This window comes from Canis aureus, chromosome 7 (assembly GCF_053574225.1).
Source record: "Canis aureus isolate CA01 chromosome 7, VMU_Caureus_v.1.0, whole genome shotgun sequence".
NCBI lineage: Eukaryota > Metazoa > Chordata > Mammalia > Carnivora > Canidae > Canis > Canis aureus.
Window position 1 is genome coordinate 65,182,704 of NC_135617.1, and position 27,224 is coordinate 65,209,927.

Below are 27,224 nucleotides of genomic sequence, written 5' to 3' on the forward strand. Positions count from 1 at the left end.
AGTAGTTAAACGTATTTATAGGGGCACCTGAGTGGCTCATGGTTGGACATCTGCCTTTGGCTCAGGTCACAATCTTGGAGTCCTGGGATCGAGTCTCACACTGGGCTCACACCACAGCCTACTTCAACCTCTTCCCATGTCTCTGCCTCTCTCTATATAGTTCTCATGAAAAAATAAATAAAAATCTTTTTAAAAAAATCCTTAAACATTTATTGACAGAATAAATAGTTTATATTGATAGTTTATATTGATACGGATTCACTTTTAAAATCTACCACTTCGTAGTTAAAAGCTCACTTCTTAGGGGTAGTAATGGTATTTCCTGACATTTATTAATCTGTTGATTACTGCCTCTAAAAGGATTGTTTTGTTTTGCTTTGCGAAAGGATCAGGCTTTGTGATTTACATCCCAGCAACACATCAGCTCTATTATAGAAGCTGGTAGGTATTTTGCAGAGCATGTTATGTAAAGTTGCTAAAGAAGCATTCATTTCAGTTCAGTAAGCGAACTCCCACCTTTTGCTTGGCACTGGAAAGACAGTGACAGGCAGTGAACCCACATCCCTATTCTTAAACAGCTCACAGTTTACTGGAAGAGGGAGTTTTATGTGGGGTCATCTCAGCTGATGGCACCTCACCGATAGTCACCATATGGTGTTTGGTGTGCACCCTGTGATTACACGGGTTATGGGAACCACCCCATCTCTTTCTTCAGTTACACTTGGTGTTGGTTTTTCAGTGCTCTGTGGCTCAAGCTCAGTATCCCCACTCTGAGCTTGGACAAGAGCCTCACCCCATTTCATTTACCTTTCTTCTGCTTGCACATATCTGAGGTTCCATCTTTCCCAGAATCGTACCTCCTGTCCTTCCTGTCATCTATTCAGGCAAATCTTTTACTCTCTTGTGTGACAATTTTCCAGATCTATGTGAAAAACAAGTTGATGGTTTCCCTTCATCCTTTGTTTGAATTGTACTTAATGAATATGTAGTTAATCACTATCATTCAAATGGGATTCAAATACACTGAAGGTATTTACAAAATACTGTGGAAGAAGAACACAGGCGGAAATGTTTAATTATTTTTGGGGAATTCAGAAAATGTTTCATAAAGAAAATAATCTTTATCTAGGTCTTCAAGGATGAGTCCGAGTTGCCCAGGTGGGAAGATTATTTGGGGGCAGAGGGAATAGTGTATATGAAAAGTTATGGCATCATGAAAGAACATGGCCTTTTGGGGAACGTGCTGGACTGCATGCTGTGCACGTTCATCTGGTGATGCTGGTGCTGGGAGACAATGGCAACCAACAAGATTTGTATGATAAGCTCTGAAATACAAAAGCCAAGTGCATGCAGTTCTTTTAGAATGCTGTGTACTGGCATGTTACCAGCTGTTTAAGGCACTTGATAAATTTTTTTTTGATGAAACATGAGGCTAAGAGGAGCTGGCTCTTTGATCAGGGGAGGAAAATACGAGTAATCCTTTAAGAACCATATTCATTCATCATTCATCAGGCATTCATTCAACAAATATATACTGAGGCTGCTGCGTTTAGAGCAACAAGGGAGATATAAAGATGCTCCTGCCCTGTTTGTGCAATGCCTCTTCCCCAAATACAGGGTTTTATTAGATTTTCCTTTTGAGAAGTGTTAATTCTGTGCCATTTTTTTATGGTTTATGCATGCTTGCTACTAAAGCTAAAGCACTGTATATTATTGCTCTCTCCAAAAGGTTCAAAACCATTTAACCCACTCCACTGCTTTATTTCAGGAGTTTCTCACTCTGCATTTTGAGGAGAGTACAAGCATTCAAATGGCTGGCATTTTTCTGTGTATTGTGCCTTTCTAGCCAGCATTTATAAGGTCAAGAAGGCGGAGCATACAGGATTATAGATGTGAAAGCTGATTTGTACTGAACCTTTTAGGCCTAACGTATCGTAGCTGCCATTCTTTACTTATAGTCGATGCAAAAAGAATATAGTTTAACTGTAGCAAAGAAAAACTGAATAACACTGAAAGCAGAATAGAAATTTTATTCTTAAGAATTGGACTCCTGGTAATATGCCCTATTATGCATGTGTGAGAGAACATTCAAACCTGTTCTAGAGGATTATTTTAAATTCATCTGTTCCCTTCCTCTCCCTTCCCTTCCCGCCCTTCCCTTCCTTTTCATCCACCCACTGCTTGTTCCCTTCTTTCCTTTGCCACATATTTACTGAGAAACTTGAATGCACCAGCACTCTGCTGGTATTGGATTACAATCGTAAACATCAGGCTCCTTGTCCTATGGGAGGGTACAGCAGTTATTCACAACCCTGGCTGTGCATTAGCTATACATACAAGCCTTTAAAAAGCACAGATGCTGAGGCCCCTGCCCTGGAGATTCTGATTCAGTGGTTCTGAGGTGGGTAGGTAGGACAACTGATGAGTTAATAGGCAATTAACAGTTCTCTGAAGTGAGGTATACAGGATAGTTCAGGAGTTCAAAGGAGGATCACCCAACCTAGTCTTGGAAGATCAGGGTTGGTGGGAGGGGTGCAGAATAGAAGGCAAAAGCCTTTCGCAGGCTTTTGGGAATAACATGTATGGACTGCAAGAATGAGAGAGCGTGGAAAATTGGTAGTTTATTGTGGTGGGAGAAGAGAAGAAGCAAGAATAGTGAGAGATGATTCGAGAGGCAAACAGAGTTCAAGTCATTCAGGGCTTTGTCAGCCAGGGTAAGAAATTTGAATTTTATCCTGAAGACAATTGAATAAGAGAGGGAGATTAGAACAAAATTGTAAGACTTTTGCAGATATATAGACAAGAAAATGGCCAGAAGTGGCTGGAATTAAAATAGTGGAGATGTAGAGCAGTGGACAATTTAAAGGAATATTTAGTTTAAAAAAAAAAAGTAAATCACCTACAAAAAAAGTATTAAGTTGATAGAATATGCTGACCTTGGTTAATATTAAATGTGTTGTTGGAGGTGGGAGTGAGAGACATCAGTATATCAAAGAGTAGGTTCTTGGCTTGGGCTCATGGGATGGATAAAAGTACCATTCACTAAGATAAAAACACAAGAGAAGGGGGCAGATTTGGGAAGGGAGGTAATAAGTTCAGTTTAAACACGCTGAGTTTGAGGTGCCAGTCGGACATCTAGGTAGAGGTGTCAACTGGGTATTTAGGCAAGTGGCCTGAAACATGGGAATAGGATCTGAGCTAAAGATAAAGATTTGGGAGATATTTGCATATCAACAGTAACTGAAACTGCCTGGGTTCGTGAAATGATTGATTCAGTGTGTATATATAGAGAAAGTTCTGGGTCTAATGGTTTAAAACGCTTAAGAGCACCAACATTTTAGGAAAGGAGAAGAAAAGGGAGACCCTTAGAAAGATTGAAAAGGAATGGTAAAGGTAGGAGTAACATCAAGAGGATGAACTGTCATATAAGGCAAGAAAGCTTTCTAAGAATGAAGGCATGACCAACAGGGTTAAGTATCATTAGGAGATTAATTTTTTTAAATTCCCATTTGTTTTAACAACAGGAATGTTCTAACAGTTGCATGGCATAGGGAGAAGTAAGTTCAATGGTGTAAGCTAAAATAATCATGAGTTACATCAAATCATCGTGTTGTAAACACCTTAAACCAATACAGTGTTTTGTTTTGTTTTGTTTTGTTTTTAAGATTTTATTTATTTATTCATGAGAGACAGAGAGAGAGAGAGGCAGAGACACAGGCAGAGAGAGAAGCAGATTCCATGGAAGGAGTCCAATGTGGGACTCGATCCCAGGGCCCCAGGATCACACCCCGGGCCAAAGGCAGACGCTCAACCACTGAGCCACTCAGGCATCCCGTCAATACAGTGTTATATGTAAATTTTATCTCAATAAAACTGGAAAAATAATCATGAGTAGACAATTGTTTCAAGAGATTAGGGACAACAGAGATAGGATGAATGGTCTTACCTAGAGGCAGAAAAGTTGAAGGAGAATTATTGAGATAGAAGTTTGATCTTTCTGTTGGTTGCCACCATCCCCTACCCCTCTGGGGTGATGGATCATTGAAGACCCTCTGTGAATCAGACTCTGTGTTCTACGCTGGGAAGAGATCCTGGTTCCCATGGATCTTAATTATAGTAAAATGATTTCTTAGTAATTGAATAACAAACAAATAAAACTAATCAGGAAGGAAATAAACAGGATGCTGTGAGAGGACCTACTTAAGATAGTGCAGTCAGGAGAGGAGGACACCTATGGAGGTGTCTTTTTTTTTTTTTTTTAATTTATTTATGATAGCCACAGAGAGAGAGAGAGAGAGAGGCGGAGACATAGGCAGAAGGGAGAAGCAGGCTCCGTGCACCGGGAGCCTGATGTGGGATTCGATCCCGGGTCTCCAGGATCGCACCCTGGGCCAAAGGCAGGCGCTAAACCACTGCGCCACCCAGGGATCCCTGGAGGTGTCTTTTTAAACTGAAATCTGATGGGTGAGAAGGAGACAGGATGGAAGGAACCTCAGCAAAAGTGTTTCATTCAGGGAGAGTATTAAGTGCATAAGTCCTAGGATGGGAAAGAGCTTGGTGCATTCTAGAAACCAGCAGGAACAAAAGGTTTCCATGGCCACAGTGAGGTGAGCTGAGGAGAGAAGTATGAGTTAGGCCATGTACACATGTATTAGTTTATGTTTTATTCAAGAGCAGTGGGAAGCCATTGGAAGAACTAGAATGACACAATCTGATTAAGTTCTAAAAAAGTCATGATGGCTGTTTTGTGGAAAGTGGGTAACAAATGGAGGAAGGGCAGGAATAGAAGCAGGGATATCAGTTAGTGGTTGGTTGGATTAGGGTGGGGGTAGAGAAAAGAGGATGACTAGCAAAATGTGTTCTGAAGATAGAATCAGCATGATTTACCTGATGATTGTTTGAGGGATAGAGGGACAGGGAGGAAGAGGGAGCACTTCACTGTGTGGTTAGTGTCTGTATAAATGGTGACACTGTTTACTGAGGGGGAAGAAACTGAGAGGGGGCCAGATTTTCAGTGTGGGTTGGGGCTGGGAGAACATGCAGAATTAAGAGTTCCTATTTTATACATGCTAAAATTCAATTACATAAGAGATTTTAGCTCAGCACTCGAATGTAGATATGTGGAGGTTATAGGAGAGGTTTGGTCTGTGGCTAGAGATTTAAAGTTTATTGATATATAAATGTGTTTCAAGCCATAAGAATAGACAGGATCATTTGAGAAGAGGAGGCAGGACCAAGCCCTGTGGAATGCTAGCATTTAGGAGTCAGAAAGAGGAGACAAAGCTTACAAAAGCAATTGAGAAAACAGCTAAAGAAGTAGTAGGAAACTCATGGTCCAGCAGAAGCTGAGAGAGGAGTGTTTTAGGAATGAAGGGAATATGTGATTCTTGAGTTGTTCTACAATGGTCAGAAAAGTGACTATACATTTGGCCTCATGTAGATTAATGTTTACCATTGCAAAAGCATTTTCAGTGTTATGGTGGGGGCAGAAGATGTGTGAAAGAAAGAGCAAGTGAGGAAGTAAAGTTATACCAATCACACTGGATCTATTAGAATCTATCTAATCACTCTTTTAAGGGCTATATGATGGCCCATAGTGTGGTTCTACTGTAACTTATTCAACCATTTATGATCAGTGAACGTTTGCCTTATTTTCGTTTTTGCAATTGAAAATGAGGCTATCATTAACATTCTTCCCTCTGCTCACCTCATCTCACACAAGCATGTGCACCTCTGTGTGTTGTATCCTTACACACTGGTGAATTTATTTGTATAGGAAAGATTCTAGGGATGAGATTACTAGGTTGAAGAATATATATGTATTTTATGTAATTTTAGCTGGTATTGATAATTACTTTCCTAAAAAGCTGGAAAGATTCACATTTCTCCAGCAATTTATGAGTGTTTGATGATACAGGAGAAAGGAGATCTACATGAAGGTGCAAAGTTTTTATATAGGGTAAGAAGAGATGGATTCTTAAGCATGTGTGAAGGCACTGGGCTATGGTAGGAAAAGGCCACATTCTCCGTTGTAATGGGGGAGAAAAAAAAGGCTTGAGATGTCCATAGTTTTATAGTTTGGGAGGTAGTAACATGAGGAAGTTTTATAGTCTCAGTGAAATAAGATATGGAATCACCAATTGAAGAGAATTGGAACTTGGAAAGCTCAAAAACCAAAATCATTACTAGGAAGTTGAGAATAGTGTCTAGTAAGATTGGTGGGCCATGATGAATTAAAGTGAAGCCTGCCTGTGTGAATTTTCTCTAGCTGTTTACTGTCAGTTGGGTTTGTGCTCAGAGGACATGGATACCTGTGGTCAACTAGCACTGGAGTTTGCCAGGCAAGTATGGTGAAGGGAGAAGGATAAGGGAAGGAGGGTATACTGCAAGGGAATGATTATTCATAGACCATATAGTCTCAGCTCAACAAAAAAGGAAACAAAAGGTGATAGGAAGGGGTTGTGAGACTGGGACAGGGTCAATGCATTAGACAGACTTTTTAGCAGTGAAGATGCTAAGGCATGTGAACAGAAGGGTGGGAAGGGGCACTGGAATATGAGGTGTGTGAATTTAGAATTTTGGCTCAGGTATGATTTCTGTTGAGAAAGTCAAGGAGTTGCCTGTGAATTTGGGTCACCGAGGAATAACAGAAGTGGGATCCCTGAAAGAGGATACTAAGGGCATAACAGACGGAGATATTGTTTGCATAGTGTCCGTTCTTGACATGTGGTGACAGGAGTGAGAGTAGAGGGGCAGTGAGCCAGGAGTAGAAGTTTCCAGTTGGTGGAGCAAGTGTGAAGTTGGCAGACAACTGTGGCAGCGTGGGTGGGAGGTGGCCCTGAGCTTTGAAAGAGCAGAGAGATTTGTAGGCAAATGAGGAAGAGGTGGGTGTAGGATAGTAATGGGGAATAGTTGCCTCCCCTCCCTCCTGGCCCTGGGACTCATGGGACATTGAAAGAAACAAAGAGTCTTCTCTTGTGAGCGATGCGGGGTAAGCATATTTACATGTTGATGATAAGGAATCAGGAGTGAAGGGAGAAGGCAGAGGGACAGGGTGGAGAGCAGAGGCTCCTGAGAAGGGAGAAAAGATGGGCTGTAGTCTTACTGGCAAGATTGGCCTTGGCCTCCTTCTAGAGGGGCAGCAAGCCTGGGTGTGGGTTGGGTAACTAGAGGCTGGTGCCTCTTCCTATTTACCATAGAAGGTAGTGAGAACAGCTGCTGAGGGTAGGGCTGTAGGAGACTGAAAGGAATAGAGGAGGTTTGAAATAGCAGCTGTGGAGAGTAGAGGAATAGACATGAGATGTGGAAGGATCTTCAGGAGATGGTGAGATTATGAGTTAGGCATAAACTTCTCCCTCTCACCCTTCCCTTTACATATGTAATGTCTATTTTACTCTGTTCCCATCAGACGGAATGAATTTGCTTGCTCATCTGTGTTTCCATAGTGTTAAACGCCTACTTTTATGTCACTCATCATATTGTGTTACAGTGATTTACCTGTTTTCCCTTTCACAGTGTGAGCTCCTTGATAGTAGGGCTTATGTCTCATTTATCTTCTCTTCATGATCACCTAGAATAATGATGAGAACATAGCAGGCACTCAGTTAGTGTTTATTGAATCGAATTGAATTACACAAGTATAATCATTTTCTTATAGTTCTTTTCCTTCATTGATCTGACACCATATATTCTAAATAACTTACTGGTTTCAGTGGGCACACTGTGCACATTAAGGGTAAGCCATGCCATGCAAGAGCAAGACCTGTGCAGAAGATTAAGGTATCCCACTAGTCTCCACAGGTTTGGCATGAATTTATTTACCTGAAGAATTTATGTCAACAGAATCTTTGTTTGCCTTGCTATTGACCTTACTCTTTGACTATAAGGACATTTTTTGGAGAATGTAGTGAATGTCCATATTCTTCTGAGTGAATGGTACTGCACTGTGTGATTTGAAAGCTGTGGGAGGCTAAACATGGAAAAGAGAGCTTTTCTTATAAAAAGAAGCCAATAAACAAAATAATAAAAGTCACCTTGCTTCCAAAATTTGGAAATATTGTAGTGACATGAAGACCATACAACCATGGAAAAATATTAATTTGCCCATTAACATGCTCATATTGTTTTGTGGGTAGGAAAATGAAGGTACATTAAGTATTATGCATATTCCATGTCAGTGGCCACAACTTTGGAAGGAAGCTTCCTTAGGTTCCCTCCAAGATAGAATTAGAGAATCACATGTGAGAAGGGACCATGGAGGTAAGCTAGTCCAGCCATCCAGTGCAATATTTGAATGCCCTCTTCATGCCTACCAGGTAGGTGCCCAGCATTTACTTGTATACCTCTGAGGATCGGCAGTTATTCTGAGAACAGAAACCACGCTTTGCACTGACACTAGAACGTTGCTATGTCTGTAACAGTAGTTCACAAAACTTGGGTGTCTAGGAGTCCTTTATACTCTTCAAAATTATTAAGGACCGCAAAGAGTTTCTGTTTATGTAGGGTACATCTATTAGTATTTATTTATTAATTTTAAAATGCAGTGATAATAAGCCTATTACATGTCGACATAAGTAATATTTTTAATGAAAAATAGCTATGTATTTTCCAAAACAAAATAAATTTAGCAAGGAGAGTGGCCTTGCAAATCTTAGTGTTTGTTATGATAAGTAGAAGACCTCTGGATTCTCATATCTGTTTCTCATTCAGCCTGTTGTGATTTCACAGATCACGTAGCCTGTGGCAAGCTCAATCGTACGTACATGGAAGGCAAATAACTTCTTAGAATTAAAAAAGTTTGACCTCATACACCTCTTGAGAGGTTCTGGGACCCGTAGGAGTCACCAAACCATAACTTAAGAACTGGTACTATTGTGTGCACATCAGCAGATGGGATGATTGATGAAGTAGACTGTCAGGTGCTGGAATCAAAGAAAAAAAAATAGTTACAGAAGGGCAGATGGAAAATATGCTCACACCCGCAGTGAACAAATATTGAGTGCTTACCGTGTGCCTGAATGTAGAGCCCTGAAAATTCGCACATTCGCATCGACTGTACCCTGTCTTCGTCAATGCGAAAACTATTTTTTGGTTTTAAGTTACCTATTTTACCTATAGTGTCCATTAACTGAGAAAATAACAAAAAGCTACTATGAATGTAGTTCCCTTTTTAAAAAAATTTCTATAGTAATCATCACAACGGTGTCTATGGATATGAGAAAATGAATACCATGTCTCTGTCTTCATACATTATACAGTTGGTTTCCAGGTAGTGCTTGGAGTCCACAGGGATTTGCCAAACCCCAGCGCATAACTGTGCCTGGTCTGTGTACCTGCCCCCACCACCTGTCATCCCAGGCTGGGAACCATGGTTCCACGTGTGGTTCCTCCACCCCAGAAGTCATTCATCAGTTCTTGTCATCAGCATTAAAGGTGTTGAGTGATAGAGTTATTTTGGAGTTGTTTTGAAACTGTCATGACTTTTGGTGCCTTTCATTAAGATGGCTGGGTGTCATAAAGGAAAGCCAAAGACAAATGCCTTTGCTTCTGGAGCCTCTGGTTCTCTTCGTTTGCACTTCTCTTGCCAAGAGCAGTGGATGGGCACATACAGATTGAGCATGGCTCCCCTGCCCTGTGAGATGTTGCTGAGAGCTTGTGGAAGAGAATTGTATTGAGAGAGTTAATATTGAGTTAGAGAAAAGTGGGAAGTGTGGTAATAGTGCAAGGAGAGGAGTGAGAAATTAAATGGTATCTTTTTAGAAGTCTGCCTTATTGTAGTCTGCATTGCTCCTTGGGGATTTTTCTACTGAGTACAAGAAAATCAGCAAGCACTTCTTGAAAAACCCAGATGAAATTACTGCCATAAATTTTTATTTTTTTTTCATGGTATAAAAACCTTAATTTAGATGGGGAGGGTTTATTACCAGTGTTTTCTTGGCATGGCTAAGTTCAATTAATTTCACATGACAAGCTCACCACCCCTCCCTTTGCCCTTTTTTTTTTTTCTCAATATGTGGACAGTACAATTTGTTATTGGTTTGCCTTTGGCTCTGGAGACCTCATTAAGGGTCTGAAAAAGGGATTCTATCTCTCTTTCTTTGACACCTTTCTGTTTTCTACAGGATTCAGACCATTTGCATTGTCACACGGAAAGTATGTATGGTATGTGTGAGGGGAAGGTTACCAGATAAAAGTGGTGCTGTTTATACCTTTAAAATACTGATTTGAAATGACTGTTCCAAGTTAAGAAATTGTTGCCACAGTGTTCAACTAAGGGAGCTCAGCTTAAGATGAGATCTCTGGAAAGAACATGGGCACACTTAGACAGGAAACTTATTTAGCTGTTATGACAGTTCATATGTAACATACCTGGTTGTTTGAAAGCAGGAACAAGATGTCAACAGAATATTGTATTTACTCATACTCCTAAAACATAGGGAGCTGCACCTTCACATTCTTGTTCCTATCAGAACACTGTGAGCATATCTTGCAAACAAGGGAAATAATCTATGGTGTTTTGTTTTGTTTTTCTCTGCATGGCAATATAGAATCTATTGTAGTGTGAATAAAAGAAGTCACAAGAGATTCATTACTGTTTGTGAAGTATACTGTGTGTCTTTCAGCATGCGTTTCTTTATTTTACTTACAAACTAGATATAAAAATTAGAATCGAGGTGATAGAGAATATATATTGCATAAATAAGCAATTCAAACAAAAGTTTTACCATTATAACAAATAAATGCCCCGCTTCAGAGGTTGGAGATTAGAATCCTTTTACATTAAATGCTTGACAATTAATTAGCTATTGTCTATAAAGTTCCCAAGATGACAAGTTACTTAAACACTATTATTAGGAGTAGCTGGATTAGTAATAATAATGTTCAAGTGCCATTGGCAACAATGAGGAGATTTTAAAAATAAAGATAAATGCGTGTGATCACAGTCAAAGTGATTTGTGAGCTGCATGCAGAGCAGACGGTCCCCATGCGTAGTGCTTTCTGAGCCTGCAGTGTGGAATGGGCAGTACTTGGCACAGTGTTCCAAGGAGGATGAGACAAAAGTGCTTAATTTGTTAATATTTTTTCTCTGCTTTTTGTGTATTGCTTAACCCCTTGTCAAAATAGTGTTCACTTAGCAAAATTAAAAAGAAAATAAGAAAGCTGACAGAAAACAGGCTCGGCAGAAGGCCAAGTGTAAAAACTGAACCTCTAGCCGTTGCTGACAGGCATTGTTTTAAGATTCCAAATGTGCTAGATCATTCATTAATGTGTTTTGTGTTTTTTAAAAAAATATATGGTACATAATTGGATTGGAGAAAAACGTGTGGGAATTTAACTTGATTGTACAGGTTTTTGTTGTGTAGAATTTATGTCCTTTGGGCCCCATCGGTTTCGGATGTAATTTTTTGAGAAGATCAACATGGAACCGAGAACTGGCCCAATATCAATAACGGGTGAATTACCAAACGAAATGCACATTGTATCCTTCTTATGGAGAGTGAAACTCACAAGAGGAATGATGAGGGGCTTCTTGATTTTTAGAATAAAAAAAATTTTTAAATGGATGATGTGCAGAAGCAGTGGTGCCCATCAGCTATTTTCTATGTCCCTTATGCGACTCAGCCTCTATTGCTGTGAGGCTTGGGCTATGTGACTAGTTCAGGCCAGTGGGCTCTGGGCAGAAGGGGTGTATGGCACTTCCCAGCCAAAGCATTTAAAAGCCAGCGTGCCCCCTTCCAACCCCTTCAGGTTTACTTTCTGCCCTGTATTTTTCAGTATTAGATAACAGAACAAAATAGAACCATACACATTTTGAAATACGTATGTGCCTCTAAATAGTGACAGAAATTCAGCTTATGTTAACATATATCTATTTAGCACAGTCTACTGTTAGAAGCATGCATAATAGCATTCTCTTCTCCATGAATATGGAATGCGGATGACAGACTAGCTCTGGTATTGTGGTGTGATCCTTGATACTTCATACGGGCCCTGGAAAGCCCACACCAAGGAAAGCACTGGGATAGGTTGGATTTGGTTTTAGATATTACAGACAAGTGCCTTAGTCAAATTCATACAGTGAACCACTTTTATAAATGATCAGACTTTTGTCTCTGATGCTTCTCTGGGAATCACTCAAATGTTGAGCTCAGTAAAGATTTTTATTAATATGAAAGTAAAGTGTTTTTGTAAAGATAACAAAACTCAAACATAGTAGTGTTAAGACCAAGGGACACCTCAGCTTTAAATCCATTTGTTTTTAGCATACCTAACCCATGTTATTCTCACTGAATGCCTCTTTCTGTATACCTGGCTGTTGCTACCTTGGTTGTTTGCTTGTAGTTCGGCTCTAGCCAAGCTTGTTTAATTAAGACTTGGAAAAATACCTTTAGCCCTGCCTGGGATTTGAGAAAATAGGTAGATCTGAAACCTTTGCTTGCTGCAATAGCTGCTCAGCTAGTTGGCGGGAGTTTTGTAGCAACAAGGTTTAGAACATGATGATTTTCATTGTAATAGGTCTAGTTGTAAGGAATAGTCATCTGTTTCAATGGAAGTTCTTACTGAATACTTCATTCCTTTCCTCTCCCCTACCCCCCCCTTTCTCTCCCTCTTTCTTCTCATATAATGAACTGAGAAACCTGAAGAATGGGACCCCCACTCTGCTGCCATGTGTGGGGTCCAGAATCCTGCTCAGTTGGAAGAGCTAGCCAGTTCTGACACTATACTTAGGAGATATCTTACTGAATATGGCATCTTTGGTGATGAGTGAAATGATAAAAGAGGGAATGTAATTTGAAGAAAAAAAGGAAAGCATATTCTTGGACCTACATTAGAGAATATAAATCACAGATCAATATAAAGTTCAGATAATAATTCTTGATCCAGAAATTATATGTGACAGCAATGGGAGGTTGGGAAAAGTTCTCTGTGTGTACATTTTGAGAAGTACAGTGTTTTTATTTAGTACAGTTATATATTCATTTCTAACAGACTGCATCTTAAAAGGATTGGACTTTTATAGATTCTATGAATATTCAGAGAGTCACCAAAACCAATTCCATCTTTTACCTTATGCATCCAGACCCATCTGTCATGTGCTCACTAGATGGTCCTAGCTCTGTATTGTGAGCTTTCCCTTTTGAGAAAAAGGTATTTCCTGCGTGGATGGATGGGAGTATGGGGGAGGACATGTGGTCCCTTTGCTGCCCTGGTTGAAAGTTTTAGCCCTCAAGGTGGATCTTGGTGTGTGTGTTTGTGTCACTAGGCCCACTTTGGGATCTGGCATCAGCTCTCTCTTGATTTTAGGGCCTTGTGTAGGACTCAGACACAGCAAGAGAAGGCAGATTGGCCATTGCTGCTAGTAAGTCATCAGGGTACTTGGCAAGCTGGCAAAAGCCAGAAACCTCACCATTTGCATTTTAATTGGCGTGACCATTAGCCTAAAGTCCGAATTTTAAAAATTGTCCCTTGAGCCCTTTCTCCCTTTTACCCTCTCATTTTCCTGAAGCTGATTAGCATCTTCTAAAAGAAAATGTTTCTCCACATTTTAAAACTCATGCCCTTTTTGATAAACATAAGAGATCTTACACCTCCTTTATTATTTTTTTTTAAGATGCATTTATTTATTTTTGAGAGAGAGAGCACGTGAGAGGGTGGCCAGAGGGAGAGAGAAACTTATGCGGACTTCGGACTTCGTACTGAATGTGGAGCAGGATGGAGCCTGATGTGGGGTTCAATCTCACAGCCTAAGCTGAAATCAAGAGTTGGAGGCCCAGATGACTGCGCTACCTAGATGCCCTCCAAATCTTATGCTTCCTTTAATGTTATTTAAAATATCCATTAAAAAGTAAGAATTGCTAGGCACCAAAGTGGCTCAGTCGGTTAAGCATCTGGCCTTTGGCTTAGGTCATGATCCCAGGGTCCTGGGATTGAGCCCCACGTCGGGCACCCTTCTCAGTAAGGAGTCTGCCCCTGCAGGCTCCTCCCTCTGCCTCTGCCTGTACTCTCTCTCTCTCTTTCTGTCAAATAAGTTAATAAAATCTTTAAAAAGAAAAAAAGTGAGAATTGCAACAAAAGAATCAAGGCAATGACATTTTTAGAATGATGCCTTTTTTTTACTTCAGTCACATGAGGTCAGTTTGAAAATGAGGTCTGCTTGTTTGCCACAAGCATTTTTTCCTCTTCTTTCTATTGATAAAGCACAGCCTAGGTAACTTTCACATCAACTTGTTCAACTGCTTTGTTTTCATGGTCACACAAGGCAAGAGAGCCTGCTTTGCAAATGGTCTATGTTATTCTGAAAATGCATGTTCAGACTACACATGTGCCCATCTTCCCCAGAAAAAGATTTCGGTATGACTCCTGTGCCATTTCCCACCACCTCACTACTTTAAATACTTAACTATAAAGAGAAAAACAGATGAAAGTAATTAAGCTGGGATAAGTAAGACATTCTTATTCATGAGTACATCCCTGTCTTTCAGCCATTGTCCCCAAGGGTCTCTATGATTGCTCCTCCTCTTTACTGTCTGACCACCTCCATATCTACCGGCCAGGTGATTGGGCCTGGTCCTGCAGTCTTACTTGGACAAAAGTAATCCAGCACCATTGATTCCCATCACATTCATAATTCTGCTGGATAGACACTTGTGATGCCTTAAATATAAGATAATGTATAGAAAACTTGGTGCAATGATAGCATATGACACACAGAACATGTTAGTTCTGTTCCCTTGCCTGCCCTCCCCAAAATTCAGTGTTTTTGCTTCTAGAATCATCTTTGGGTCTTCTCATGTATGATGGTAGAAGAGGACAGAATTTTCATGGATGAAATTCTAAGTGGGTTTTATTGATTTATCCATGTGCCTCCGTCTCTTCTTACTCTGGTTCCAGTCCTCCTTATAGGGAGGATAGGTCTTTTGCATTCTTTCATTAGTAAGGATGAGTATAAGAAAACCAGCATTTTTTGAGGATCTCCTATGTGAGTGCAGGCACCAGGGCAAGTATTTTACTTGCATCATTACATAGAATCCTCACAGTGTTCCCATGAAATGAGAATAATTATCTCCATTTCACAGAGGAAGAAATTGAGGCACAGAGATGTATTTTTGCCTCAGTTGCTCTGCAGTGGTGGAGTCAAAATCCACTATGGAGTTGCTTTATAGGTTCCAATGAAATGAATGATCTTTTCAAAAACATGTTTAACTTTTCTGCTTTTTGGGTAGGCAGAAGAAGAAAAAAAATAAATGATTATCATTCTTTGGAAAATAATTACTTTACTCTGCCTAGTAACTATTTGCTGTAGGGTCTGGGGCAGTGCTTTCCATACCTTGCAGTTTATAGAGTAGAAAACCAGGAATATTATAATCACTTAACTCTATTTTCACTTGTTAATATAGCTCAAATTATCTCTTTCATATGGGAAATCAGTGTACTTTCAGGAATGGAAGTATTATAGGTTGGCCTAAGGGAGCTTTTTTGATAACCTTTAAGGGTAAATAGCTTTCCCTGCTTCTTTAGAATAATATTTGGAGCTCTTAACTTTGGATCCATTTTAATAGGAGTTGTGATAATGAAAAAATAATGTACATAGGATGAATCTTTTAAACCGTTATTTAAAAGCAATTGTTCATATCCAGAAAAAAATAGTATAAGATATTTCTATAATTTTGAAGTTGCTCTTTGTACTCATTGTTTTGTACAACAGTTCCATGATTTTTATAAAATCTCACTCTAGGTTAGATTTTAACACATAAAAAAATAGTTAATACCACTGTAGTGCTGACATTCCAGCTGTTTTTCTAGGCTTATAGAAAATAATTCACTCATTGTTGTAACTGTGTCTGTGTAAGGTTTGGTTTTGTTTTACTTTGATTTTTTTTTAACTCTCCAGAATATTATTATTTCCTCCTTTCTTTCTTCTTTATTTCTGCTTTCTTCTTTCTTTCTTTCTTTCTTTCTTTCTTTCTTTCTTTCTTTCTTTCTTTCTCTTTCTTTTCTTTTTCCTCTTCCTCCTCCTCCTCCTCCTCCTTCATTGATTTATTTATTTTATAGAGAAAATGCACATGAGCAGAGGGAAGGGCAGAGGGAGAGATTCTCAAGTAGATTCCCCACTGAGCACAGAGCCCCACATGGGGCTTGATCCCATGACTCTGAAATCATGAACTGAGCTGAAGTAAAAAAAATAGAGTGCTCAACCAACTGAGCCACCCAGGCACCCCTCTCCAGAACATTTTTTTTTGGAGCAATTTAGATTTGAGTAAAATCTGTAAGGTCAGTGAGGGAAATTGGCAATGGAAAGATGGTCTGATATTGAAAATATGTGGTGAGATAAGCCATTGTCTTCAAAAATAATAATAAAAGGAGCTAACGTTATATCATCACCATTCAAGATGGAAAGATTTGCTGCTACACTTCATCCTTTGAAAATTGCATTTTGAGCTTCTGACCACTGGAGGGCGCTGTGCTACTGCAAACCACTTACTCAAATCAGAAGTCATCAAATCTCTTCATTTGTTCTTCTCACTAAAAAGATAAAGGATTTATATTCTTGTAATGCCAAATCAGTTCATACTTAACATTCAGCCTTTAGCTGTAGAAACTTGTTTGAATGACAGTAATGGCTTCATTTCAAGTTATTTAAATGTTTAATGCTGTGTAATTTACTCAAATGTGTATAATCCTTTATTTAACTAGATGAAAATAATATACTGTTAACATTGTTTTTAGCATTAATTAATGTGACTAATTGAAGTTAAAAACACTAAAACAAATTTCCTTGTTTTGTTGCATGATCAGACTGCAAAGAGCTTTCCCTCTGGCTGGGGCTGTTCTTGGTTCAGTGCCCATCTCCCCTTAACCCTGCTCTTTGCCCCACACACACTCCACCCTCTCCCTGCTATTTCTGTGGTTAATTTGATTTCAGTATACTGACAGCTATGGTTGGTAGCAAAACTGATTAGATTGTTTCCCCTCTGGAAACTTGTCTTTGCAATGCATTGTGATAGGAGCTTCCTACCGTTATTTTGTTATTCCAAAATAAACGTGGTAATAATTGAAATCACTAAATTACTATAAACACTTAAAAGGAGGGAGAAAACATGGAAGTACGTTGACATCACTAGTATTGGCAGTTGGTGAGAGCTCATTTTCAGCAGAGCCTCAGTAGTCCTGCCTGAAGACCCTATCAACACAGCTCTATTGCCATTGACTCTCAGTAATAATTAAAAAACCAAAAGCCCCTGCTGTTTTCAAGGCTTTGGTATGGTCTTGGAAGTCAGAGCAGAGTAAGTCAAAACCAGGTAACACCTTTATGGTAGCTTGTGTATCCATCCTACTGTGATGTGTTATGTTGGAACTGCCCGTTACAGTTCTCTGTAGGCATAAATAATTCTTCCTCCTTAAACATGGCTCCTCCAGAGTGCCAGAGAAAGGAACATTTTCACTCATTGGAATTGTTGATAAATACCCTTTATTCATAGTGATTGTTAGGTCACAACATGCTTTGTTGTTTTAAACTCTGGAAGTTTTGTCTACAAACTGAACAATTTTTTAAGGGTTAAAAATGCAGAAGCTTCTCATTGTTTTTTAAGATTAAATTCTAGATGAGAATTATCTTAGGTTAAAATACACCTACAAACACAATTTGTCAATTCCTCACAGTGTTTTGTATCATCACATAATTCTTTATATGCAGTGGCACAATTTTACTTTGTGAATAAAATCAAGTTGAGAATTTAAATTTAATTTCATGAGCAAAAGGCAATCTAATTTAATTTAATGAGCAAAGTGCACATTGGCTCTGGTTTATTTGTTTACCAACAATTTTTTTAAAGAATTTATATGATATATATGTCACAACATAGTTATCATAATTTTGTGTATACTTTATAAATGTACATATATTAAGATATATTTTTTAAACATTGTGTGCATGTGTGTATACTGTTAAAAAGACAAAATTCAGCCAAGTCAATTTGAAGATCTAATAGACTTCATTCAATGATTCATGAATCAAGCAACATCCCATCTAGCAAATAGAAAAGGAGTTCAAAGGAGCTATACAAAATGGAAGGCTTTTGTCAGCAGAAGAGGGCAGGGACAAGGAAAAAGTGGACTATCTCATCTTTCTTTGGGAGATAAAAGGGATGTATCAGGCAGGTTACCTCTACTGCCAACCAGGGAATTTTAGACTGACCCATTACAATTTCCATTCCTGGGGGAGCTTGAAATTGCAGTTAGGTTCAGTATTAAGTTTTGGTTTGGGGATATGGGCTTAACATAAGTGACTCCATCTTGGGCCTCTTGTGTCATCTTTTACCCCCTTTTGATCGGACTCTCAGCTTAACTGAAATGTAACCAAAATTTAAGTGCTACTTGCAGCTGCTACTCAGGCCATGCTGTTTTTTGGTTAATCTCTGTGGTTATTATTCACAGGTCACAATTTAAGGTTTATGATTTTTGAGTCAGTCATTCTTCTCTTTTGTTTTCTAATATTCCTGCCTTAGGGAGATCATTTGCTTGGTAGTTAATGGCTGAGAACATGTATTTAAAGCTTTTGAGAGAATACAGCGCACCAGGGAGATTACTATGATTTTTATAAGCAGGATAATTCCTAGTGTCTGGAGTGCACTCTAGACGTGTGTTCCCCAAGACTCAAACCAATCAAAATTAAGTAAGTCAAAAGAAAGACCCCACTGATGGAGTCACTTTTTAAAAATCAAGTGGCTTGTGCAGAGATCTTATGTAATTGAGTTTCAACTCCCCAGAAGTGTTAATCCAGGTGTAGCAGGTGATACTGGATACACAGCACAGACATCTCCTTGTTCTGCTAAAAGTTCATCAAGAGCTATCCTATTGTCCCAGGCAACTTTGGCCAGAGAATTTCAGGATTTTCACTAGGCAGCTGTTACATTAGCAGCAGATTCTGTTGTACTATTAAGAGTTAAGGAAAGGTTCCTGATCATAGCCTAGTTTGTACTCACTCCTGACCAGAGAAGTGAGGCCTTGCCAAAGGAAGCAAATCCTGAATCATGAATGTTTCCTGGTAATTCCCATCTGAATCTGTGACTCAGGACTGGAAAGTTGACAGCCATGGAGGCCAGTACAATTTTAAGGGTCTATAGACCACATAAGTGGTTTTATTCTGGTTGTCCCTTGTGTACCTCTCATTGCATAGAGCCCAGTCTCAAGTTCCCCAGTGTTTCGAGTTGTTAACTAGAGACAGGGAAGTAGACCAGGGTGTTGCCAGCATCCTGGATAGATTGGAATTCTTGATGACCAGTACAGCAGTCTGAAAGGTTATCTCCCTTAGCAATGGCTTGGGAACTATGGATAATGGCATTAACTTTCCAGGCCAATGCCAGAGTAAAGGAATGAAAGAGAGGGCTTCATATTTAGTTAAAGTTTGAAGTCTTGATCCAGCATCTTGGGAGGAGGCAATCTAACTCAACGTCAGCTACTTCTCTTCTTAGTCAGTTTGATTTGGAGGTCTTCAACATTGGCATAGGACCAGATGCCAGGTGGAGCCTTTCTCAATTCTAAGATGTGTGTATTCAAAGTTCAAGTCCCTAAAGTTTAGCTGCTAAACTTCTTACTTGCCAAACTTCCTAAATTTTTTCCCAGTTCACTTTTATGATCTTAAAGTTGTCAGAAACTTGTACTTGTCAAGAGTCCTCTTCTTGAATTTCCTTGAAGGTGAATACTTTTGTAAGAACACTTTTGCAAAGAAATCATTAGAGTTAAACAATAACTGCCTGTAAATGACAAAAGACTTACACATTCCCATTGTTAGGGACACCTCGCTGTCTTAGTCAGTAGAGCTTGTGACTCTTGATCTCCAGGTCATGAGTTCAAGCCCCACCTTGGGTGTAGTGCTTACTTAAAAAAAAAAGGCAGATTGTTAACTATTTGAGAGCTCATTATAATGGAATTGACAAAGAAATTTGGTTATTTCTGTGACAAAACATTTCAAGAGAATAATTGGAAATATGACTGACAAACATTACATATCAGACTTTTAGGAATTTTGAGCACTTATGTTTAATAACATGCATAGAAGGATATTCATAAAGAAGGTTTAGCATCACTTATTGACAGTACTTCTCATGTAAATTAGTATGTCAAATATGCTTAATTAGTTTAACATCTTCCTTTTTGTAAGAAGAACAAATGTTAGATGTTTCAGAGATCCTCTTGAAAATCCCAAAGTTAGGAATATAAAAAGTAGTGAAAGGGAATAAAAGGGAAAGGAGAAAAAATGAGTGGGAAATATCAGAAAGGGAGACAGAACATGAGAGACTCCTAACTCTGGGAAACAAACTAGGAGTGGTGGAAAGGGAGGTGGGCGGGGGGTGGGGGTGACTGGGTGACGGGCACTGAGGGGGACACTTCATGGGATGAGCACTTGGGTGTTATTCTATATGTTGGCAAGTTGAACACCAATAAAAAATAAATTTATTAAAAAAAAAGAAAATCCCAAAGTTAGTTCAATATCAAAAAGACTTTATTTTTATTTTGGAAAGCTTGTAAAAAAACGTCAAAAAAATTTTTTTTAATTTTTTTTATTCTTTAAAGATTGATTGATTGATTGATTTTTGATAGACAGAGAGAGAGAGAGAGAGAGAGAGAGAGAGGCAGAGACACAGGCAGAAAGAGAAGCAGGCTCCATGCCGGGAGCCTGACGTGGGATTCGATCCCAGGACTCCAGGATTGCGCCCTGGGCCAAAGGCAGACACCAAACTGCTAAGCCACCCAGGGATCCCCCCGTCAAAATGTTTTAAAACATTTGGTTGAATAGGATCATAGGTCAGTGTGAAATAATGCTATAGTTCTCTGTTTAACCATGATGACAGAGACTTCACTTGGCAAAAACAGAAAATTAAATAGCTGTACAGTTTCTTGTTAAGAGTAGGCCAATAAAACCAAAAAAAACTTGTCTTTTTTGCAGATGAAAGAAAATTAAGTTTAGTTTTATATAAGTATACTTTGATATTTTTTTGAAATCCCTTAGTAACATTCAATCTTGTCCAGCTTGACCACACATAGAATTCCTTTCTCAAGAATTTTTTTTTCTCCAAACTTTATACAGTTTTGTCCTGTTTTTCCTCTTTCCCATTTTGAAATTACCAGCCTACCTTTAGGACAAAACTACTTTCTTTTCCATCAACACAAAAGCATTTCCATTCCTTATACCTTCTTTTACTGAAAATACACATCCTACTTTCCTTGTGTACAGAGGTGTTTCCCTTGATGTTTCTAATAGTTTTAGCTATACGTTAGAATTCTTTATCTTTAAAAACTGAATTTCTGGTAAAAATAAAGAAGTAAACAATAGTGAACTTCGTGTAGCTTGGCAAATTTATAAATACTTTTTATAATTTTTAGAAACCTGCCTTCTCCTGGTATATTTCTCAGCATGACACACAAAACATGTTTACTAATAGATTCAGCTATCTGTTAATTCCTCTGTAAGAAGCAGCAAAAAATAGAAAGACCTATGTTTAGTACTTAATGTTTTAGTATTTTATCTTCTTTGGAAATAATCTGGAACTTAATTCAACCTTTAACTTAGGAAAACTTTTTATCCTATTTGTATTTATTTAAATCACTTTTTTTTGAGATTTTATTTATTTATTCATGAAAGAGAGAGAAAGAAAGAGAGACAGGCAGAGACATAGGCAGAGAGAGAAGCAGGCTCCATGCAGGGACCCTGATGTGGGACTCGATCCTGGGACTCTAGGATGACAGCCTGGGCTAAAGGCAGGGATCCCCCAATGCACTTGTTCTTAACAAGTATGTTTAGATTACCTGCAAAAACTTCATGAGACCTTAGACAAACTCAGCCATCATCCCAAGCTAGTTTTCTTGCTGACAGTCATTGTAAGAGATAACATGAACCCATTTGACCTTTAGTAAGCAGGAGAATAAAAGCTATATGTCTGCATAATTTTTTTTTAAGATTTTATTTATTTATTCATGAGAGACAGAGAGAGAGAGAGAGAGAGAGAGAGAGAGAAAGGCAGAGACACAGGCAGAGGGAGAAGCAGGCTCCATTCAGGGAGCCCGATGAGGGACTCAATCCCGGGACTCCAGGATCACGTCCTGGGCCAAAGGCAGGCACTAAACCGCTGAGCCACCAAAAGATCCCCCGTCTGCATTATTTTTAATTCATAATTCAATTATGAAGATATGTCTATGTTAATTAAACCAGCAAACTTTAAATTAGTTTTAATAGCAAATATTTTCCCAGATCATGTGAGCCTGAAATTCGAGTTAGCTTTTGTTATATTTCTCAGAATTTCATTTATGTAGATACTTCATTTTCATAATACCAATAAAATAGAGCTCTTTCAGAAATTAATTTTGGCAATACCATCCAGAGGTAGAAAAGTACCATAAATCCACAACACATCTATATATAAACACCCTCAACAGAGACCTTATAGCTTCTGTTTTAAAATTACTGCCATGAATCAGGTACAAAACTCACTAGTTATAAAAGAAGTTGGATCTAAGTTGTTTTTCTGCTTTTGTAAAGATTTGTAAGATAAGGGCAGTTGATTTTAATTCTTCAAGGAGTGGGATTGCAACTTAAATGATATTATAGGCTAATTCATCCATAAATCCTTTCACAAGAGCTTTAGGTTTTTCTTTGCCTCTGGATACCTTTAGCTTAAGGGATGAGGCCTGAAAGGAAAGTTCTTACCACATTCTGAATTTCTAACCAGAGAGATACTTGAAAATTATTTTAATTATGTTGTCAGTTTTCAGCCAGGACAAACAGCAAGCATTTCTGACAGTATTAAATAACCCCTCGAAGATGTAAGAGAGGTCCCCAATGAAGATATAAAAGATACTTCATTTTCCTCTCTCTACCGGGGGTGGGAGAAGACTGAGGGGTGGTATGGACTACAGATTGAAGTCTGGGAGAGATGACTCTGATAAAAACTCTCACCCTGGGATCCCTGGGTGGCGCAGCAGTTTGGCTCCTGCCTTTGGCCCAGGGCGCGATCCTGGAGACCCGGGATCGAATCCCACGTCGGGCTCCCGGTGCATGGAGCCTGCTTATGTCTCTGCCTCTCTCTCTCTCTCTCTCTCTCTCTCTCTGTGACTATCATAAATAAATAATAATTAAAAAAAAAAAAAAACCTCTCACCCTTAGCTGGCTTTTGCCCAGGATCCCCCTCTGCAGGCTCAGAGAGGGGTTTAGAGAGGGTAGCTCCAATATCTCCCAGAATTCAGCAAGTTTTTTTTATTAATTTTAATTTTAGTTTCCCTTTGGTGTTTATGGGAATAATAACAGTTTACTAGAAAATCCCTTGGAATCTTATCAAACCCAGGAGGGGCCCCTATGGGAGTAGATATGAGGAGCATTTGTAAGGTCACTAACTTCATGGACTTTGTTTACAGTCTTGTCTCAAACAAAGTCCTTTCAAAGCGCTCAGCTAGGGTCACAACAGTGGCCTCTCATTCTATTTTCTGCCTTTTTATCAGTCCATTAATCAGGAAGTAACCCATTTAAAAAACTTTTGAAGATCCTCCCTGGTGGGTGGGAAATTCTTGACTATGGCTTTAGATGAGCCTTTGACCTTGGAAGGAGATACCTCAAGAGGATCCCTATAGGCTTGGGTAGTCTTATTTTAAAAGGTAACTGTTTAATAATCTGTTCAGAGTGGAAAGGCAATTCAGAGGATCACTAAAATAAGTATCAAGTAAAGCAGGACAGAGAGAGGTGATAGGAGTTAAGTCAGTCTTGCTATCTTTTGTTTTAGGCACCTCTTATATCTTTATTTTTATTTTATTTTTTTTTTTAGCCTCTACAACAAATCTTTCAATGAAGCTGTTTTGGAATTTTGAAGCCTTGTGGAGACTTCTTATGCCAGTTAAAATAGGCATCACATTCTGTTTGTTTTATTTGCAAGCCCTTGCTTTTCAATGCACTTCTTCAGTGATCTTCCCTAATTGGAACATTTCTCATAATGGCCATTGTAGATCTTGCCTGTAATTCCTCAGAGAGCTGGCAGCAGTTTGTTAGGACCCTAGCAACAGACAGTGTTTAACCCATTTTCTGTCTAGCCATATCTAGCTGCAGATAGAGTGTAACTCATATTTCTCTCTGGCTGTATTTTGGGGCCCCCAACATTATGGTTACCAAGTCAAGCTCTCAGGACATAGTAAGATTTTGCTATTTTTGTGTATGCTTACAGTTTCTGAAACCATCGTTCTTAGACATTAAATAAGCAGGTGGGCCAGAAGGTGGCATGTTCAACTCTTTGAAATTAAAGGAAATTATCTTTCTTTTTTATTTATTTACCTATTTATCTAAGCTTTGGAGCCTCAGAACCAAATTAATACCCAAAAAGAAGATACTGCAGGTTTGGAGATTGGGTGGTGTTTTATAGTGTACATTGCACAGAAAATTTCTTGGGGTTGGTGGGTGACCTAGTATCAATCTAACCCATTCACTGACCACTTATCCTAATGTGGGAGTCTTTGAGTTAGGTGGTGAATGTTCTAACAGCTTTTAAATGCTTTGCTTGTACCCACCAATTTTTGCAGCTTTTTGGTTTCAGAAATCTCTACTAGCAATAGCCTTCGTCTTCACAAAATAAGACAAACAAATACATGAACCTTAACACATTAGTAGTAACCAAGAGATGTTACTATAGACTGGCCAAGAGAAGGGCCTATGTGCACCTTGAACTGGGCAAAGTATGAACCTAGCAGACACCAAAATGAGAACTGGAAACTAGGCTGAATTTCCCCACAAAAGGGAGATTACAGTCAATTAGATTAGGAGCATGACACAAAGAGAGCAGAGCTCAGAATCTAGAAGAACTTCCCAATGGCCCTCAGAAATGGCAAGAAAGATGGTTCACAGGGTACCGTGCCGGTGTTCCTTGTTCCAAATGTTATCAGGATTTTGCTTAAGATCCCACTGCTGCCACCTGTTATTTTAAAAAATAAAACTCTGGGCAGCCTCGGTGACTCAGTGGTTTAGCACCGCCTTCCGCCCAAGGCATGATCCTGGAGACCCGGAATGGAGTCCCGCGGGTCCGGCTCCCTGCATGGAGCCTGCTTCTCTTTCTGCCTGTGTCTCTGCCTTTTTCCTTCTGTGTCTCTCATGAATAAATAAATAAAGTCTTTTAAAAATAAAAATAAAATAAATAAAAAATAAAACTCAACTAAGTCAATTTGAAGATCTAATAGGCTTTATTCAACAATGGATGAATCTAGTAGCATCTCATCTAGCAGATAGGACCTCAGAGGAGCTGTATAAAATGAAGGCTTTTGTTAGCAGAAGGAGACAGGGACAAGGAAAAAGGCAGATTACCTCGTCTTTCTTTGGGCTGTGGAATGTATCATCTCACTACTGCTGACCAGAGAATTCCAGGCTAATTTAGGATTACATTCCTGGGGGAGGTTGAAATTGCAGTTAGTTTAGGTATTAAGCTTTGGTTTGGGAACATGGGCCTAGCAGAGGTGATTCCATTTGAGGCTTGTCTCCTACTTGTCTCAGTTGGGTAAAACAAAATAGTTGGAACAAAAAATTATGTTTATTCTTACATATATGCCATATGGCTCTTTTAGGAGATGCGTTTATGAAATTCATAAATAGCCAAGTGATAGAAGTGTAAAAGTCATTATTTTAGTTATATCATTCTTCTCTCTCAAGTCCGTAAACGACAAGAATGCCAGTACTTTATAAAGAGGCCTTCCTTCCGTTTGATCTTTAAAAACACTATTCTAGGGAGTTGGTGTAAATATTAACTGCATTTTAAAGTCAAGGACATGAACATGAACTATCAGAACATTAAAATTACTTTCCCAAGATCCCAGCAGTATCATGGTATGAAGCTGGAACTGAGTTCAGTTTCCTGTTCTTCTTCTCCATCTTCTCTCCTTTGAAGGCTGATGTGGACCCCAGAGGGAAGCCATGAACCGAGATCCCAGAAAGAGCCCTTCTACCCAGGGAAGGCAGCCCTTTGTTTCCCCGGTGTGTTCTAGACTTGCCTAGGCTATTTTTGTGTATCCATTTTCTCATCTCTACAGTGGGATCTAGTTAGTCTTTTTTCAGTTTTATCCAAAATATCATAAATAATGGAGTGGTAATTTATTAAGAATTTTGAGCCTGGAGGTAAAAATCTACTTACAGTGTAGTTTTTTGTTTTGTGGTTTTTATTTATTTTAAGTTTGTTTGTTTGTTTGTTTATTTATTTATTTATTTATTTATATTTATTTTGTTTTTATTTATTACCTCCTTTGTTTTTGGAAGGGGCAAGTTGCTCTTTTCTTTTCTTTATGTGAAAGACAGTAAACACAGCTTGCAAAGTACTGGAAGTAAACAGATAGATGGGGCCTTTTCCATCATTGAAACACAAGGAACTAACTCTAATCATTCCTAATAAGCCTTGTTGGACCAGGTGAAGGACTCATGATTTGTTTTTCTTCCTCCATTGCTTCCTAGCTTTGTGGTTTCTTCTCACTTGAGAATAGTCCTTTTTTTAAAATATACTTATTGATGTGTGGTAATAGATAGGCTGATTTCTGTAATAGATGCAATGTTATCAGTGTTTGACTGCAAAGATTAAATTAAACCATAAATTAAGACATAACATTTCCTTTTTTTTTTTTTTTTGACATAACATTTCCTAAAGACATTTTATGTTTTAATCAGTGCTAAGATGAAAAAAGATAAATAACTGCTAAAGTAGCAATAAGGTAAAGAAAATGAACCACCATTACCACTTAATATTATGCAAGAAAAAATAATTACTTGTTAAGTACATGTAAATAAATACTAGTTACCAAAAAAAGGTAAGAAGGGCTTTAGTTCATTAATGTGATTTCTTGTGATCTCGTGTAACCTGGACTTGGGACTTTGTTGGTAGCATCCACAGCACAGTGCTACTCTGATTTCACCAGTGTCTTGCCTTCCCTGGCAGTGTCATAATGCTTGAGAGTGAGAATTGTTTTGTCACAGTATTGTATTTTTCAGGTACCTCATGGGGATGGGAGACATCGCTTTCACACTGTCACAGCTCCACCAATCTGTTCTTGAGACTGTTTCTTCTCTGCTTGAGTTTCGCTGTCTTTTATCCCTTTTCATGCCTGTGATCTAACTCAAGCCTACCCTCAAAGAGCTTCCTCTCAACACAACCCTCACACCTTGTGGAACCTTTTCTCTTTCACCTTAGAACTTTCACCACTTTTTCTCATCAAGT

General features: G+C 38.8%; 1 protein-coding gene and 1 long non-coding RNA gene across 7 annotated transcripts in view; one reads left to right on the plus strand and one right to left on the minus strand.

The window, feature by feature from the left end:
* BTBD9 (BTB domain containing 9) overlaps window positions 1-27,224 on the plus strand; it is a 416,334-nt gene that overhangs the window by 113,190 nt on the left and 275,920 nt on the right. The window lies entirely within an intron of this gene.
* LOC144317580 (uncharacterized) lies at window positions 8,702-26,899 on the minus strand. The gene is made up of 3 exons (XR_013383587.1): window positions 26,809-26,899; window positions 16,484-16,524; window positions 8,702-8,921 (listed from the first exon to the last, which is right to left on the minus strand). It is a non-coding gene; the product is annotated as an uncharacterized LOC144317580 (long non-coding RNA).